At 41.9% G+C, this 19,087-nt stretch overlaps 1 protein-coding gene across 8 annotated transcripts in view; it reads right to left on the bottom strand.

Annotated features, from left to right (window-relative positions):
- DAG1 (dystroglycan 1) overlaps positions 1–19,087 on the bottom strand; it is a 59,470-nt gene that overhangs the window by 20,705 nt on the left and 19,678 nt on the right. The window contains exon 1 of one of the 8 annotated variants that reach the window (XM_058558406.1): positions 12,587–12,629. The exons of the other annotated variants lie outside the window; for them this stretch is intronic. The gene's annotated coding sequence lies outside the window, so the exon portion shown is untranslated. Of the gene's footprint in view, positions 1–12,586; positions 12,630–19,087 lie in introns of those variants that run through there. 8 annotated transcript variants of the gene reach the window in all.

The following is a 19,087-nucleotide window of genomic DNA, read 5'->3' as shown; positions in this document are numbered from 1 at the left end:
GACTTCACACACCTTCAGGTGTCAACAAAGGCTGTGTGGGGAACCTGGACTTCTATCTCCACTTCCCAGTAATCAGCCAGCACCTCCCCTCCCCTTCCCCTACCAGAAGACTGTCAGAAAAAGCCAACTAAAACATAATCCAGAGTTTCAGAATAAAATACAAAATTATCCAGGTTTCAGTAAAAAATCACTCGTCATACCAAGAACCAGGAAGAGCTCAAACTGAATGAAAAAAAAAGACAACAGATCACAACACTGAGATGACAAAGACAGGCAGAAAATAAAAGAATGGAAAAAGACATATCATGTAAACATTAATTAAAGGAGAGCAAGAGTGGCTATATTAATACCAGATAAAGTAGACTTCAGAGCAAATAAAAATTTCAAAGACAGAGAGGGACATTATATAATGATTAAAAAAGTCACTCCACCAAGGAGAAGAGCAATACTAAATGTATATGCAGCAAACAACAGAGCTGCAAAATATGTGAAGCAAAAACTGATAGAACTGAAAGGAAAAATAAACAAATTCTCAATTCTAGTTGGTAACTTCAACACCACTCTCTCAACAATTGATAGAACAACTAGCAAGGAAATCGGCAAGGATACAAAAGAACTCAAAATACTATCATTCAACACGATCTAATCAACAATTATAGCACACCCCACATGACAAAAGCATAACACATTCTTTTCAAACCTCCACAGAACATATACCCAGATAGACCATATCCAGGGCCATAAAACCAACCTTGACAAACTTACAGGAATTGAAATAACACTGAATGTGTCCTCCAACCACAATGGAATCAAATTAGAAATCAGTAACAGAAAGATAACATGCAAATCTCTAAACACTTGGAAACTATACACACTTCTTTTTTTTTTTTTTTTTTTAATTTATTTATTTTTCCCTCAAAGCCCCAGGAGATAGTTGTATGTCACAGTTGCACACTCTTCTAGTTGCCGTATGTGGGACACGGCCTCAGCATGGCCGGAGAAGTGGCGCGTCGGTGTGCGCCTGGGCATACATACTTCTAAATAATCTCTGGGTCACAGAGGAAGTCTCAAGGGAAGTCAAAAATTACACTGAACTGAATGCAGATAAAAATACACTTGTGAGGTTGTATTAAAATTTGTAGAACACAGCTAAAGCAGTGCTTAGTTGTAAATTTACAGAATCGAATTCACTACAAAAAAGGAGAAGTCTCAAACCAATAATCTATGCTCCCACCTCAAGAATCTAAAAAAGAAAAAAAGGGCCGGCCCCGTGGCTTAGCGGTTAAGCGCTCGCGCTCCGCTGCTGGCGGCCCGGGGTTCGGATCCCGGGCGCGCACCGACACACCACTTCTCCGGTCTATGCTGAGGCCGCGTCCCACATACAGCAACTGGAAGGATGTGCAGCTGTGACATACAACTATCTACTGGGGCTTTGGGGGGAAAAAATAAATAAATAAAATCTTTAAAATAAATAAATAAATAAATAAAAAAGAAAAAAGAAGAAAAAAAAAAAAAACAGCAAAATAAACCAAAAGCAAGCAGAAGGAAGGAAATAATAAAGAGCAGAAACCTATAAAATTGAAAACCAAACAGCAGAGAAAAATCAATGAAACAAAAAACTGGTTCTTTGGAAAGATTAATAAAATTAACAAATCTCAAGTAAGACCGCCAAAGAAAAAAGAGAAAAGACACAAATTATCAATATCAGGAATGAAATAGAAGATATCACTACAGATACTGCAGACATCAAAAGGGATAACAAGGAAATACTACAAAAAACTCTACACAGATAAATTTGACAAATCAAACAAAACAGACCAATTCCTCAAAAAATGCAAACTACCACAACTCACTCAATATGATACAGATAATTTCTCTTAAGGAAACTATTAAGGAAACTGAACTAGTAATTTATTTATTTTATTTTATTTTATTTACTTATTTTTTGTGTGTGTGAGGAAGATCAGCCCTGAGCTAACATCCATGCTAATCCTCCTCTTTTTTTGCTGAGGAAGACCAGCTCTGAGCTAACATCTATTGCCAATCCTCCTCCTTTTTTTCCCCAAAGCCCCAGTAGATAGTTGTATGTCATAGTTGCACATCCTTCTAGTTGCCATATGTGGGACGCGGCCTCAGCATGGCTGGAGAAGCAGTGCGTCGGTGCGCACCCGGGATCCGAACCCGGGCCACCAGTAGCGGAGCGCGCGCACTTAACCACTAAGCCATGGGGCCGGCCCTGAACTAGTAATTTAAAAACTCCCACAAAAAGAAATCTCTAGGCCCAGATGGCTTCACTAGTAAATTCGACCAAATATTTAAAGAAGAATTAACACTAACTCTACAAAATCTTTTTGAGAAAGTAGGAGAGAACACTTCCCTATTCATTTTATGAAGCTAGCATTACCCTGATACCAAAATCAGACACAGACAGTACAAAAAAAAAAGAAAAGAAAATACAGACCAATACCTCTCATGAACATAGACACAAAAATCTTTAACAAAACATTATCAAACAGAATTTAGAAATATATAAAAAGAATTATACACCATGACCAAGTGGTACTTATTCCAGGGATGGAAGGCCAGTACAATATCTGAAAGTCAATCAACGTAACCCATCACATTAATAGACTAAAAAACAAAAATCACATGATCATATCAATTACTGCAGAAAAAGTACCTGGCAAAAGTCAACACCCATTCATAATAAACACTATCAGAAAAAGAGGAACAGAGGGGAACTGTCTCAACTTGTTGAGAGCATCCACAAAAAACATATAGCTAACATTATACTTAATGGTGACAGACTGAATGCTTTCTCCTTAAGATCAGAAACAAGACAAGGCTGTCTGGTCTCATCACTCTTATTCAACATAGTGCAAAAAGTTCTAGCCAACGCAATAAGGCCACAAAATGCAACAAAAGGCAAACAGATAAGAATTTGCCTTTTGCAGATGACATAATTATTTATGTAGAAAATCCCAAGAAATCTACAAAACAAACTCCTAGAACTAATAAGTGAGTTTCCAAGATCACAGGATACAAAACACACAAAAATCAACTGTATTTCTATATGCTAGAAATTAACATGTGGAAACCAAATTAAAAATATAATACCACCTTAAATCACTCAAAAAATGAAATACCTAGGTATAAGTCTAACAAAACATGTACAGTTTCAGTATGCTGAAAACTACACAACACTGGTGAAAGAAATCAACAAAGATCTAAACAACTGGAGAGATTCATTTTGTTAATGAATTGGAAAGCTCAACATAGCAAAGATGTCAATTCTCCCCAAACTGATATATAGATTTGTAATAGACTAAATAATGGCTACCCAAATATATCAAGTCCTAATCCCTGAAATCTATAAATGTTACTTTACAAGGAAAGAGTCTTTGAAGATGTGATTAAATTAAGAATCTTGACTGAGAGATTATCTGGGTGGGTCCTAAATCCAACCACAATTGTCATTTTAAGAGGGAGGCAGAGGAAGATTATGTACACACAGAGGGAGAAAGGGATGTGAAGACTGAGGCAGAGGTTGCAATGATGTGGCCACAAGCCAAGGAATGCTGGCAGCCACCAGAAGCTAGAAGAGACAAGGAACGGATTCTTCCTCAGAGCCCACAGATGGAGCACAGCCCTTGCACAGCACCTTGATTTCTGACTTCTAGTCTCCAGAACTGTGAGAGAACAAATGTGTGTGTTATTCTCTACCACTAAGGTTGTGGAAAGTTTTTTTCACAGCAGCCCTAGGAAACTAATTCAAGGTTTAAGGCAATTCCTATCAAAATCTCAGCAAGAATTTTTGTAGATATAGACAAGATTATCCTAAAATTTATATGGAAAGGCAAAGGAACTAGAACAGCCAAAAATTACTTCAAATTTTGAAAAAGAATAATAAAGAGGAATTATTCTACCTAATACCAAAATTTAGACAGCTACAATCAAGACTGTATTGGTGGAGGGACAAACACATAAATCAATGGAACAGAACAGAGAATCCAGAAATAAACCTAAACAAGAATGCCCAACTGATTTTTGACAAAGGTGCAAAAGCAATTCAACGGGAAAAAAATAGATTTTTCAACAAATGGTACAACCCAGATGTCTTTCAATGGATGAATGGCAAAACAAACTATGGTACATCCACATCACGGAATGAGCAACAAAAAGGAATGAACTTCTGATACACTCAACTACTTGGATGAATCTCAAGGGAATTATGCTGAGGGAAAAATGCTAATCCCAAAAGGTTATATATTATGATCTCATTTTTATAACATTCTTTAGGTGACAAAATTATGGAGAATAGATTAGTGGTTGCCAGGGGTCAAAAGGGGTCCAGACATGAGGGAAGCAGGTGTGGCTGTAAAAGGGCAACATGAAGGATCCTTGTGGTGATAAAAATGTTCTGTATTTTGACTGTATCGATGTCAATATCTCGACTACGATACTGTACTATAGTTTTGCAAGATGTTACCATTGGGGGAAACTAGGAAAGGGTACACAGGATCTTTCTGTATTATTTTTGATGACTGCATGTGAATCTACAATTACCTCAAAAAATTTTTTAAATCTAAAAAAGAGATAATTTAAATTAGAATTTTAAATTCCTCGACAATAAAGGACACCATAAAGTAAAAAGGCTTAACCACAACCTGGGAGAGAGCTCTTTCAATGCAAATGATGGCAAAAGGATCCCTTATCAAAATACATCAAGTGCCCTAAAAATAAAAATGGGTTGAACACAGGAGAGATAACAGGTAATTCACAGAAAAGAAAACCTGAATAGCAGTAAACACACAAAAAGATGCTTAACCTCACTAGTAATCAGGGAAAAGAAAATTAAAGCAACAAGAAAAACATTTCCACATCAATCAGAATAGGCAAAAATGTTTACGTGTGACACCACTGAGAGGAAGGAACTGAATGGCTACTGGTGGGAGTATGGGCTGGTCCAACCACCTGGAGAGGACTCACCAGCCTAGGTGCGCCTTTCCACTCCTAGGCACACACTCAGAGGAACGTGCACACATACACAGAGAGACAGAGCAGGCACGTTCATTGCAACACTAAAAAGCTGGAAACAACCTCAACGTCCATCAACTGGAGAAAGCTCCAATAGGTTGTAGTAGGTTCACAGCATGGAACTCTGTAGGACAATTAAAATGAACTAAAACTACAAGAACTAAAATCAGTAAATGTCAAAAAATGTTTAGCAAAAAAGAGCCCAGTGGGGCCAGCCCCATGGCGCAAGCAGTTAAGTGCACGCGCTCGGCTGTGGCAGCCCGGGATTCACTGGTTTGGATCCTGGGCACGCACCGATGCACTGCTTGTCGAGCCATGCTGTGGCAGCGTCACATATAAAGTAGAGGAAGATGAGCACAATGTTAGCTCAGGGCCAGTCTTCCTCAGAAAAAAGAGGAGAATTGGGGGCCGGCCCCGTGGTTTGGCGGTTAAGTGCGGCGCTCCGCTGCTGGCGGCCCGGGTTCGGGTCCCGGGCGTGCACCGACGCACTGCTTCTCCGGCCATGCTGAGGACGCATCCCACAAGCAGCAGCTAGAAGGATGTGCAGCTATGACATACAACTATCTACTGGGGCTTCGGGGGAAAAAATAAATAAAAAACTAAAAAAAAAAAAAAAAAAGAGGAAAATTGGCATCAGATGTTAGCTCAGGGCTGATCTTCCTCACAAAAAAAAAAAAAAGAGCCCACTGCATAAAGATATTAACACCATTTATATAAAATGTTTCAAAATTGTTTACAGATTCATATGTATGTAATAAATAAATAAAATCATGCATGTAATCATAAACACCAAATTCAGGGTCATGGTCACTCTAGGAAGAGAGGGCAAAGGAAAAAGGAGGGGTTCATAAGGGTCTCCAAACTTATAATTGCGCTACTTCCTAAAACAGGATCTTATAAAAATACAGAAGAACATTCAAGTATGACAAAGCTGGGTGGCAGATACTCAGGTTATGTGTAATGTTAGTCTAGGTTCTCTGCTAAGTATTTGAAACACATGAAGGTAAACAGCTTGGCTGAGTCTTGTGATCTCAAAATAATAAAAATCCTAAAATGGCCAGCACCTCCTACCCTATTTTACATCTCTGCGTCTTGTCCACCACCTTCTCAGGACTAGAAAGCCCTGTCCTCATGCGTGTTTCTGGCATATTCTGAATGGCATCTAAAATCCAGATGCCAGCCCCTGGGGCTCCTGCCCTGCCCCAACTCTACTCCACCCATCATCCCCATATCTCTTGGTGCCCATGTCACTCAAGTTTACACAGCCCCCCTGAGAACAGAGTCTGCATGCACCCCTAGTTCCGAGGACAGCACTTGCTCCCTAAGGGCTCAGAAAAACACATGGAGCTGCTCTACAAAGGTATGAGAAAAGGATTTGAAATTCATCTACCTTAGAAAGTTAATGAAGATGTCTTATCATTTGGCATGATCCCAGCCTCTCATTAATGCTAGATAAGTAACAGGTTTAACAATGTCCTCCTTCCTGTTTCTATTATCTTGTTCCACTCCAAGGCCACATGTGACCAGGCAGCTCCCACAGAACTTCAGACCCATTCCTCAACAGGGACCTCTCCTCCCTGCCATCGATAGATGGCTGGGTCACTTTTGCCTACCACAGACTTGCCAGCAGTGTTAAGTGCCACTTCTCCAGGTGGATATCAAACAACCACAGACTTAGAACTGATGTCCCGTGGGAATCAGTTCCAAGAACCACTTACCTTCCAGTGACCTCTGAAGGGTCCTCTACCAGGAAAGGCAAGGAAGGAAATCCCTGACTCAACACTCAGTGTTCACCGTACTCTGGGTGGAGGTCTTCTCAGACTCCCAGAAAGTGCCCCAAGTTTAAGGTTTTTCTTTGAACTCTTTTGTGTGTTTCTTTTTTTTTATATCTGCCAGTTTCTTAACTGTCTGTGCTTTCACACTTTTTATAGTTTATCACTTAATTTTTAAAATTTTCTAGGTCTTGTGTTTTACACTATCTTAAATTGTAACTTTAGAGTTTTCTTTACCATTGCATAGTGCTTCTTTTAATGGCCTTTTCCTTTCTTATACTTTTGAACTCTTATTTAGTAAATGGCTCAGCTCAACCAGCACCCCACAAGACTGTAAGTTGTGGAAGGGCAGGGACACATCTGCTGCAACAACTGATGTATGCCACAAGCACACATACAGTGGCAAACACGCACCTAATGAATGAATGAGGAGAATACAACTCTTTTTTGTTTTAGCTTCTTTCATGTCTTTACTCCTTAGTTTACCTACTTTTCTACTTAGATCCAGTTGATCTTTTACTTTTCTAATCTGCTTCTCCACTTTAAAATTTCTTATCTGAAAACAGCAACAGTATGAGACACACCCTGTTCTACCAGGAACATAAGCTCAGTCTGGTATCTGCAGACACATGACGACACAGGGTATCTGTTTTCATGGGCATGACTAAGTGCTCCACATTTAGCAAGTGGGTGATGTTCGGGGCACAGCTCCAACTGCTATGTGTTGGTTTTCCATGCTCTGGACAGAAAAGATCTTTCTGCGACTTGGCAAAAAGCAGCCTTCTGTCCTTCTGATGCTAGCTTCCTATAAGCAAGGGTCATGTCTCCCCGTGCTAGGAACTTGGCAGACTGCATCCACACACCTGCATTAGGACATCCCCTCAGGATCGTTTTTACACATACTCATACACACTTATCTCACACTCACATACTTGGTCACTCAGAGATGGAGGCACTGCAGATATCCTTCTCCTCATTTTTCAGGGACCAAGGCCCAAAGAGAGATAACACTCAACCATGGTCACACAGAGCCTATGGCCAGAACGTAGTGGGAGGAGATGGTGCTCAGGAACCAGAGAAAGACTATGGCTGGAGTAACCCAGTCTTCCTGACACAGCCACCCATTTTTAACACTGCACACACATACTCACAATATACCCTCTGGACCACCAGAAGTGCTCATGGCAACCCAAGAATACGTCTCAGTTGAACTCACCACTGTTTGGCTGATAAAAGCTGCTGAAACTCTCCTACTGAGAAATGGGTAGTAAGAATGGGTAATTCATTCCTCTGTGCCAGAACCCAATGCAGTGCCCACCACTAAGTCTAGGCTCAGCACTGCCCCCAGACTCCCAGTGAAATCCAACTCTGGAAAGAGGGACCTTCCTGGAACCTTGACGAAGCCCCTGGCATTCTGAATACATGCTCAATAGCCATTGCATACAGTGTGAAAAATGGGCACAGCTGCCAGGCAGCAGTTTTACCCCTTAGTCCAAGACATTCTACCCCAGGGGGGCAGAGAAACCTTAAAAGTGTCAGAGCCTGCAAAGCCTGGACACAGCAGAGCGCTTTGGGACACTGCTGTCCCAAAGCAGCCACTCAGGCTGCCCTCTCCTTCTTCTCTTTGTAAAAGCCTGTGTTTCTGCCCCAAGAGCCACCAGCACCAGTGAAGAGAGCCCCACAGTATCCTAGATACCCATCCCACCCCTCCCTGGGCCAGGCGTATATTCAGCACCTGACAGCATCACTGAGGCAGCACTTCCACAGAAAGCTGCCTGGGGGAGAGAAAGAATATCTAAGCAAGGGGCATCCACCAGTCTCCTGGGGTATAGACGCTTAATGATGAAATGACAATCTGGGGTGAAAAGCCCAGGGAGCCGCAGACCCTAAGACTCACTTCAGAGATCAGAGCTAGTTGTGGGTGCAGCCAGCAATCTTCAGAATCTGCCAGTGGCCATGCCAATGCTTCTTTTCTCCAACTGTCACATGGGGGACTCTCCACTGATGGGCAGAAGTAAAATGTCAAGTTTTCAGCAGTGCTTAAAAGGTGGTGTCCTCTGTATATCAAAATATATAAAATCTGCTTTCAAGGCAGGTGTATTTAAAGTTTACCAGATTAGTCAGTAGGGACATAACTAGGGAATCAAAAGCATTCTACAGGGACAGGCAAGGACCCCAAGCATCCGAGGCAGAGTTCAGCAGGAAAGAATCCTTCTGGTCCTTCCTGTTCACCAATACTAATCCCTATCTATATGCTACTGAAGAATGTGCCCTGCGTGGGGTAGAGGGGGGCTGGATATATGCCCACAAGGCACAAGGCTTTCTGACTCTACTCTATCCAGACAGCCTTGCGTCCCTGGGAACTAGAAGGAGACTTCTCTGGAATTCCAGCCCCAGGTGAGCAGCAGCTCTGTTCTGCTCAGGCTTCCTCCCCAGAGCTAAGGATTGCCCCATGCACACTGGAGGATCACTCAATAAATAAATTCCACTCAATAAACGTAAGGAACAAATGCATAAGTGGCACCAACTCAATTCATAGTAAACTTAGTGTTTCTTCATATGCAGAAAAACCCACAGAGAATGAAACTTTAACATATCTTACCTAAAAACTCTGAAAGAACAGGCTCCCTACCAGTTTTTACTTTCTAAGAATGAAGGAAAAGTTGTGAGCTTCAACCCGTTATAAACCACACAAAATGAGGCAGAGGTAGCCCATCCCACCACTCCCAGGAACCCCTACTCTCAATTAGCTATGTTACCTAAAAATAGTACTTACATTGTCAAATTGATACCATTCACATGGTAATTAAAATATTTAAGGAAAATGGGATTTTCTTTTTAAAATCAAGCTAAAATAATATCCAAAATATATAAAGAAGTCATACAACTCAACAACAACAAAAAACAAACCACCAAATCAAAAAATAGGCAGAGGATATGAACAGACATTTTTCCAAAGAAAATATACAGATGGCCAACAGACACATGAAAAGATGTACAACATCACTAATTATTAGGGAACTGCAAATCAAAACTACAATGAGATATCACCTTACACCAGTCCGAATGGCTCTAATTAACAAGACAAAAAATAACAAATGTTGGAGGGATGTGGAGAAAAGGGAACCCTCATATACTGCTGGTGGGAATGCAAACTGGTTCACAGCCACTATGAAAAACTGTATGGATATTTCTCAAAAAATTAAAATAGAAATACCATATGACCCAGCTATTCCACTACTGGGTATTTATCCAAAGAACTTGCAATCAACAATCCAAAGAGATTTACGTACCCCTATGTTCATTGCAGCACTATTCACAATAGCCAAGATGTGGAGAGCAACACAAGTGCCCTTCTATGGATGAATGGATATATACACACACACACACACACACACACACACACAATAGAATACTACTCAGCCATAAAAAAAACACAAAATTGTCCCATTTGCAACAACATGGATGGACCCTGAGGGTATGATGTTAAGCAAAATAAGCCAGACAGAGAAAGACAAATACTGCATGATTTCACTCATATGTGGAAGATAAACAAATACATGGAAAAAGAAAACAGATTAGTGGTTACCAGAGGGGAAGGGGACTGGGGGTGGGCAAAAGGGGTAAAGTGGCACATATGTATGGTGACAGATATAAATTAGACTACTGGTGGTGAGCATGATGAAGTCTATACAGAAACTGATAAATAATAATGTACACCTTAAATTACACAATGTTATAAACCATTATGATCTCAATAAAATAACTGGAAAGAAAAAACAAGCTAAAATAATAAAATTACATATCCCTGTTTTAAATGGTTCTAGAAAAGTAAAAAGCAAAAATCTTAACTGAAACAACCACTTAGGTTCCATCCAGCAAAAAGGCTCTTGTCCAGACGTTCAGAAGTTAAAATTAAATGTTAAATGTCAGTCTAACATTAATATAAAATTTCTAGAGGGTTAACCAGTTTCAAATTGTTCAATCTGATGGCCAACAGGATGTACTCAATACAATGGAAAACAATAGTGTGAAGTCATTGTTTATTTGGGCTCCAAATACCAAAAAGACAGACAGATTTCTCTGCTTTGCATTAAAAACAGGGCTTTTTCACTCCTTGGCCTCAGATGAGAAGGTGATGAGCTAAGTCACTGGTGAAGATTCAAGGTGTCACCCTAAAATCGCTCACAGCTCATGAGGCAGATGAGGTTTCCCTGACATGATGTAAGTTCCTGCCTGGCCTGTGCGCTGTGGGAATATCACCAGAGGTGTGGAAGCAGCCCCACGAAGACACCATCAGGGAGCTGGGGAACCCACCAAATGAGTCCAGGGTGACACATACAGTAAGAGATTTAAAAGTGGTCTGGCCCCACGGCTTAGCGGTTAAGTGCGCGCGCCCCGCTACTGGCGGCCCAAGTTCGGGTCCCGGGCACGCACCGACGCACCGCTTCTCCGGCCATGCTGAGGCCGCGTCCCACATACGGCAACTAGAAGGATGTGCAACTATGATATACAACTATCCACTGGGGCTTTGGCAAAAAAAAAAAGGAGGAGGATTGGCAATAGATGTTAGCTCAGAGCCGGTCTTCCTCAGCAAAAAGAACAGGATTAGCATGGATGTTAGCTCAGGGCTGATCTTCCTCACAAAAAAAATTGATTAATTAATTAAAAAAAAAATATTTAAAAGTAAAAATACATGGGACAAAAGAACTACCACCTCTGAGAAGGAAGCACTACACAATGGTCTACCAAACAGAAAAGCTACTTTGAACACTTCTCACTTAGAAAACTCTTGCAAATTCTCACTTATCACAGATACCAAAAGCAGAGGTCCAGGAAGGGCAGTGGTTTCTGCTGATGGTGGTTTGGTTGGCAGGAAGGAAACAAAGGTTTAATACCTGGGCAAAAACTCACTCAGGTGCAAACATGTCCTAGAGGAAGAGAAGAAACACAAGGTTCAAAACCCAGGGCTGAATGGCTACTCTCCACTGGACCATGGTTTTTAACCTGGGTAGTTTTAACATCTTACGTAAAAGCTCACTGAAAAACAATTCCTTCTACACTCCACTGAACTCCATATGTTCCCGTTAAACATTATTCACTACTGAATTGTATACTTAAAAACAGTTAAAAGGGTAAATTTTATGTTTATATGTTTTTTACCACAATTTAAAAAAAATTTTAATGGGTAAGATAGTAAATTTTATGTTATATATATTTTACCACACTTATAAATAAATATTAAATAAAACCCACATTACTCAAGAGTCACACCAATTAGACTTCAGAAAAAAACACTTAGGAGGCTTAGGTCCAGTCTTTTAATCACCGATGCCCAGGCAGGGCACTGAGGACGGAAAAGGATAAGCTGAGCCCAAAGACAAGGACCAGGCCTAACTGTCCATTTGGCTGCAGCAGCTGGACTGGGAAGTGGGATGCAGGTGGGGGTGGAAGTGCAAGAGGTGAGAGACCAGACTAAGAAGAATCCAAGTGGGAATGAATTACCACATCCACCTATCCATGTGGCATCCAAGAACCCAATTACAGCAAATTACAACTATCTCAAGGCAGCCCAACAATTAACACTTCAGTGCATACTTACCAACTACCTACCTACCCTGTGCTAGGTGCGAAGCTTCATTTGCTATGCATACAGTCTTCCCAAATTTCATACAAAAATATTCAACTAAGATTTACATATATTACTATATCAAAAACACAAGAGGTAATTAAGTATTTATATATTATAAACAGGCATTTTCCAAGTAGGTACTCACTGGAAACTAAAAGTTGCCTTCTGGCTCCCCAAATTTCCCCTGGCTATCCAATATCCTCTTCATTTCAATACAAAAGTAGAGTTGAGACTACACTGTGAGGGCAGGATGGTTACTGTCTGTCTGGGTCAAAGATGGACACTCAGGGCTCCCAGAGAGAAAAGGAGGGAGAAGAGGTCCACTGAAGAGGTCTCGGCAACATACACTCTGCTGCCCTCTCCTCCAATAGATGCCTAGCACCAAGCACGCACTCGGTAAACATCAGAGTACAGGGAAAGGGTTTCCACCAAATCTCTGAAATGATTCACCAAGCACGAAAACAGTAATCACCTGATTTCATATTTTGAAGTTAAAAGCTGAGCTTTCTAATATTTTTTCCATTATGCTACAAGAGATTAAAAATAAATGTCATAGCTCAAAACTAATATGCTAATCTGACTTCAATGAATTAGGTTTAGGAAAAAGGAACTGACTGCTGGTCTTCCTGACTTTATTGGCTAATCAGACTCCAAAACAGAGGAATGAGATGAAATATCAGGGTGGCCCCAGCCACCCCCAGCTCCCTACTCAGGTCCCCCCTTACCATAGCCCTTGGCCCTGCCAGCAGCCTCATAATACAGGCCTCAGGAGCCAAACAGGGGTGTCCTGGCCCCCGGTGACTGGGAGTCCTTGCACCTTCACTGTAAGGTGCCACTGTACCGAGTGTTTATTTAGGCAAATACTTCAATGTTTAGTGTTTAAAGTTGTGACCCGTTTTTGGCCACATTCTTGTTTTGGGCCACATTCTTAAGGCTCGACCATCAACATTTCAACCATGCCAGAAACTGCCAAATCAACAAACTTTGTTTATAAAAGGACAAGACACAACTAGCACCCACTCCCTTTGCTCAGACTTTCTTGCTAGCAGAATTCCTTCCCTCCCACATATGGCTCTAACTGGCCCTTCTACCTACTCAGCCTTGCCGCAGCTACAAAATCTAATCTAATAATCACAAATTTCTCTGGTAGCTTTTAGGAGTGTGCTTCCAAAGGCTGGAGCAAAACAGCCAAAAGATGGCCTTGCAGAATTTTGGAACCCCTGTTCTGCAAAGCCACGGCCACTCTACAACCAGGCAGTAAAGCAGTGGGCAAGGTCAATGCTGAACAGGACAAGGACGCCTGCTACGCCTGACCTCGAAATTAGGCTTGCCTGGAGCAGCATCCGAGAACACCAGTTCCCAGCGAACTGGCGAAGGCAAAGCTCCTGGGCTAGATCCCATCAGCTCCTGCATTTACTGGCCTTCCTCAGCAGAGGATGCTGGGCTGCTCCTCAAGGACCACAGCACAGATTTAGAGAAATGTGTCCAGTTCAGGCACCTCTACACCAAGTAAGATGGATTTACATCCAGGTAAACACAACTGAAGAAATCCTTCAAGATGCCCTTGTCCTGACATCCCACTGCCTCTACCTCCTTTCTGCAGGCTTTGATCATTCCCTTAGCACAAAAGAAAAAGTGGGTTTCCACTCAGTAGTAATTATTTGGAAACTAATTCCTGCATTTTAGAACACAAGGATTAAAAATTACAAGCAAAAAGGAAGGGGCCGGCCCGGTGGCACAGCGGTTAGGTGCACGCGCTCTGCTGCGGCGGCCCGGGGTTCAGATCCCAGGCATGCACCAACGCACTGCTTTGTCAAGCCATGCTGTGGCGGTATCCCATATAAACTGGAGGAAGATGGGCACGGATGTTAGCCCAGGGCCAATCTTCCTCAGCAAAAAGAGGAGGATTGGCAATGGATGTTAGCTCAGAGCTGGTCTCCCTCACACACACACACACACAAAAAAAAAGCAAAAAGGGATAAGGGAAGGACAAATGCAAGAGATTGTCTGTCTTATCAAAAAGGTACAGCTATAATTTACATATTCCCAAGTATTGGGGAGAAAGTAGCAGCTACAACATGCTTTTCAGCGGTGGCCAGAACCTCCTGATACATGAAAGGTGTTGTTTTCTTCTTTCAAATAGAGCTAGGATCTCCTGAATTTCCAAGTTGGACCACTGTCAGGCACGGATAGACTCCCACAGCCCAAGAGGACAGAGATCTCACCAGGCCACAGCTTAATTCTTCAGATGCTTTTATCTTCATTTCCCATGAATCTTCAACCAGCTTCTAATGTCAGCACACAGGCACCCTGCCCTTCCCAGTTTCCATGTAAATCATCTGCGCTGGGAGCTAACTACTTAAAGGACCTGTTTTGCAAACGGAAAATTTATTTTATGTCTTCTCATTGTATACTAGTCCAATGAATCTTAAAGATTCTGTGGTCTTAAGAACAGACCTAATCAAGAGTCAGGAACCTCCTCCTTGCATTTATCTCATGCAGGAATAAAGATGACACTGTGAGGGATTTCATGGCAATAGGCTAGTCCCTTACAAAGCCATGGGGACAGCTACTGCCCTATCTCTCAGAACTAAATGGTCAGTAAGAGGAAAAGGACAGGAACGCAGAGAGGTCACAGGCAAAAGGGAGAATGTGAGTAAACCAGACGGAGCTGTGATTCTATTTTCTCAGACTAAGCTGCCCTGTAGAGTCTGATAAACAGGATTTGGCCTCTGTCCCTACATTTGCCCCTTCACCTAGTTATCCCTTGATAAGATTTCTATATCAAGGGATACAGACAGAGTATCCCTCTATACAGGGGGAGAACGGGAGATGCAGACAGAAGCCAGGGCAGAAACCAATAGGGATTGGGGAGTGTCCTCTACAGCCTTGTCAAGTTGTTCATCCTAAGGCAACAAGGCATGCTGGGCTTAAGACATTTTTTACCTAGTTGAGAAAAATGGCCACAAAAACAGCAGTCCTCACTCTCTCTCTAGATCCCTCTGTAGGGCCCCTTCCAGGATCTTGCTAACTGCTACAACCCAAGTAGGTGTTCCACCCATCAACCTGCCTCAGAACCAGAAGGGGAGCAAACAGGGAGCCATGGGCTCCTCAGAGATGCTTCTCATCCCAAAGGAGGGAGCAGCCCTCCAGTCCTCTGCCAGCCTTAGATTATTACCTGCCATATTCAGCAAACGATTAGAGGAAAATCCAGACTTCTTTGGGACAAAGAACTAAAAATATAGCAAATTCACCAGTTATCAGAAGCATTTATCTAGAGAGGTGGAGTTTTGTTTTCGTTTTTTTTGTAATCAAGCTCTCTTGATTAAAAAGCTCTCTTATAAACTCATAATCCACAGACACCTCAAAAAGTCATTTAAGCTCTCTACTTGCAGAAGGGCTAAGAAGCAGGAAGTCACCTCGCACGCTCTTGACACCAGTTTCCACCTCTTACATGCCAAGGAGTAGTGCAGCTGCCAACTACGCAGCTTCTGGGAGGGTCCACCCTGTAAACAAGTGCAGCTAATTCAAAGGCGGCTAATTTAAAGTTTGCAAATCTATTTTTCAGGTTACTTGTAATGCATCCAGGGATCTCAGCTATCTTTTGCTTTTGTAGACTATTAAGTATTGAATTTGACACTGACCCTGGGGCCAAGGAAGTGACAAGGCCTCAACTTGCACAGGCATCTAAGACTCAGCAAGCACCTTGCACAGGACCAGCGTGCACCTGTCTGGTACTGGTTACTTTCTCGTGGCTCATGTCCTGCTGGATGACTCCATAACACTGAGCGCAGCACCTGGGCGCCAAGGCCTGTAAGTGGCACTCAGCAATTATGGGCCTGGACACAGTGGGCCTTAAAGAAACCACTTCCAAAACACTCCAAAGGAGAATGAACATGTTCTAACTTCATCTACCCCTAAACAGAAAAGCAGTGGTCCTGCCCAACAGAACCTCAGGTATGGCTGTCCTCTGGATACGGGACAGGCAAGAAGTCAATGACTATCAGAGTTCCCAGCACTCCAGAGAGCAGAGTGACAGCAGGTGCAATGGAGCAGCTGCAAGTGTTTTGGCCAACAGGATTTTTTTTTAATAATTATTTTATAAACCTAAATCTGTTCTCAGAAACTTTGTTTTCTAGGCAAATATGGAATGAATTAACACCAGCTACAATAATAATCAACAACATGAACAGAGATAACTTGGGCAAATGGCAAATTAAATAATGATACTTGGTATTTGTTTCACTATTTGGATGAAAGACACTGGATAAATATCACAGAAACATCACTATTTGCTTCTGCAATAATTTTCTTTTTCCATAAGCACCCTGGTCTAACAAAGAAACACATGATAGGAATTATATTTCCTTGATGATTTTTATTCAACAAATTTTGACCACCTACTCAATATCAGACACCATGCTACCTTCCCCCATCTGCTCTTTAATTCCCACTCCACTCCATGTGTGTTTCAATCTCTTCACAAATGAAGAACACTATAAAAATGAAAATGCTTGCTCTTAGAGGATTAAAGTCTCAAGAAAAATTATATAAGTTTCTTTTATTTCTCAATAAAAACTTTCCCCACTAGACGCGTGTCCCCTGAGGGCTGGCACAGGGTCTAATTCACCTGGGTCCTGGGCTCAGACTGGTTCAGCGAGGGCCAGAAAACAGGACCTGGCCAGGGTGGAGGAGACTGCAGATCAGCAACAATCAGGGAAAGCCAAGGCCTCAGAGTGTGATCTCCACTTCCTAGACCATTCTGTCTACCCAGTAGCACTAGGAAGGGAGGTTACAGGAGGGTCCAGGCAGACACTCATTTTCCCTTGGGAAATGGGCCCACCATCACCACCCAATGATGTAGGTGAAGACCTAGCCTTTCAGTCAAGTTCAAAAATAGGTCAGGGGCTGGCCCAGTGGCGTAGTGGTTAAGTTTGCGCGCTCCACTTCGGCGGCCCTGGGTTCGCAGGTTCAGATCCCAGGCACGGACCTACACACCGCTCATCAAGCCACGCTTATGGCAGCGTCCCACATACAAAACAGAGGAGGATGGGCACAGATGTTAGCTCAGGGCCACTCTTCCTCAGCAAAAAGAGAAAGACTGGCAACGGATATTAGCTCATGGCTATCTCCCTCAAAAACAGAAAAAGATGCTATTGGGACAACTGAGGAAATCTGAATATGGACCGTAGATTAGATATTATACCAATGTTAAATTTCCTGATTTTGATAGATGTACTGTGGTTAAGAGAATGTCCTTATTCTCAGAAAATATACAATTAAGTACATAGTTGTAAAGGGGCATGATGTTTGCCAATTACTCATACATAGATGGTTCAAGAAAAAAAAATCTATAGATAAAAAAGGAGAACGACAAAGTAAACAAGGCAAAATATAAACAAATGGTGACTCAAGGTAAAGAGTATTTAGGGGTTCCTTGTACTATTCTTGCAATTTTTCTCTAAGTCTGAAGTGACATCGAAATTAAAAATTACAAAAATATATAGCATATGAAATGGAAAGAAAAAGGAATGTGGAACATGGTCCACCTCCGTTCTCAGGACCTTAGTTCCTCCCTAGCAAAGCAGGGATATTCATCAACATTTGTGAAGCAAAGTCAGCAGATGAGCTCTATAAACTGTGACAACTTATGTAACCCTAACCTCACCACTTACCTCACAACCAGCAACTTTGTCCACTAGCATTCCAGGTTCCAGCATCCCAGACTGCATAATTCAAAACACAGAGCCCACCAGGCCCCCAAACCCTCCAAGTTTGTGAGGGGAAATTTAAAAGCATTTTCCTCCAGAAGCACTATGAACAAAAAATATACAAAAAAAAAATACTTTATTTGTTTTAAAAATGACTTGGGTTATAATGGAAGAAAATGTCACACTGGGGCTTGAAATTACTACATTGGGCTATGTTTGCTTAAGATTAAAAATAGTTTCATCTTCCCTTTCCCAGGAGCCTTCCTTTCCGGAGGAAAAAACTGCCAACCAGACCATCACTGAGTTCAGAGGTCCCAGAGCTAAATGAAAGATCTGGGCAGGCTGAACCCAGTGTTTCCCAGTATTAGACTTCCCACTAACGATTCCCGGTCACGATTCAGAAGATGCACAATCAGCCTCACAATGATGCCATCAGCTGTCTGGTCCTTACCTTTGGACTTAACACAATAAAAATAATTCACAGGAAGGTAAAACAAATTCCAATAACATAGTGGGCACAAGCGAAAGCACATTTCCTTCACAGTTCCTCAGGTGAGCAGGCTGGGTTTCTTTAGTAGCTCTCCACAAATGACACATTTAATGTATCCACACACATAAAGAAGTACATCTCTTTTTATTTCCTTCTTAAAGCCCAAATGGAATCACATACTTCATAATCATCACTTTTTTAAATTTCCTAAAACTGGGAGAGCTCAGCCCCAGTGGACAGATCCACCTCTTCACTTGCCCCTTCTGCTTGTGGCACATTTAAATGTCTAAGTAACCCAACATGTTTTGCTCTCAAGGGTTCTCTCATTCTCATCCTTGCATTCTTCTGGCAGGGAATTTGAGGATAAAATCCTAGATGTGGAATTGCTGGGTCAAAGGTTATATACATTAGAATTGATAGACACTGGCAAAACGCCCTTGAATTT

The sequence above is a fragment of the Diceros bicornis genome, chromosome 2 (genome assembly GCF_020826845.1).
Source record: "Diceros bicornis minor isolate mBicDic1 chromosome 2, mDicBic1.mat.cur, whole genome shotgun sequence".
NCBI lineage: Eukaryota > Metazoa > Chordata > Mammalia > Perissodactyla > Rhinocerotidae > Diceros > Diceros bicornis.
Note: the sequence above shows the minus strand (reverse complement) of the source record. Positions and strands in the feature narration are given on the sequence as shown.